This window comes from Microtus ochrogaster, chromosome 1, assembly GCF_000317375.1.
Source record: "Microtus ochrogaster isolate Prairie Vole_2 chromosome 1, MicOch1.0, whole genome shotgun sequence".
In the NCBI taxonomy this organism is placed as follows: domain Eukaryota; kingdom Metazoa; phylum Chordata; class Mammalia; order Rodentia; family Cricetidae; genus Microtus; species Microtus ochrogaster.
This window is the reverse complement of record NC_022009.1, coordinates 50,214,890-50,215,775: the sequence shown is the minus strand read 5'-3', so window position 1 is coordinate 50,215,775 and position 886 is coordinate 50,214,890.

The window sequence follows — 886 nt, the reverse complement described above, 5'->3', positions numbered from 1 at the left end:
AAAAAAAATAAAAAAAAAAAATAAAAAAGAGTTTTGGATAATGTTATTAATTTGAGGGATGTATTTTGTTTGTATCTCATACAAACAACACACATGTATGTATGTAAGTAATGGTTTTAAAAGAATAAGTGACAATAATAACTAGAAAATGGAGATGCAACAAAAGAATCTACAATGTGCAACATACATTACACAAGTGACCTTGACTTCAAGATTTGAATACATGTTGTTCAAAGCACTTCATGTACAGGAATTTAAAATTGAATACTATGAGACCCTAAAAACTTTTTAATACAATATCAACATTTATGGGCGTGAAATGCATTTAACTCATGACAGTCTGCTTACATCTAGACAAATTCACAAATTTACCTCAATATGCAGCATATGTACATATATATATTTGTATATATATATTTGTGTATACACACCCACACACCCATACACACACACCCATATATATGTGTGTGTGTATATATATGTGCATATATATACATATATATGTATGTATTTATAAAATGGTTCACTAATTTCTTGAATCTGGTAGTTGTACAGCTTTCATTCTCTGAGTCTATAGCAAGTACATCCAAGTTTCTGAAAAATCAATACCGTGACTTTCCATGAATAAGAGAATGCTGAATATGTTAAAACTAGATCCAAAGAGAAAAGAAAGATGCCCGAGAACACAACAAGCATTTACACCTAGAAAAATGCACTGCAAAGGAACAAATGATTGCTTTTAATTTTCACATACAACTCTACAGCTCTCCATAATACAAATGCATAATTAGAAACAGATGGAATCACAGTCCAAATGACTCTAAATTCTGGTCATTTCTAAAATATGAAAATATTTTCATTTGAAAACTTATCTGTAACTACCACA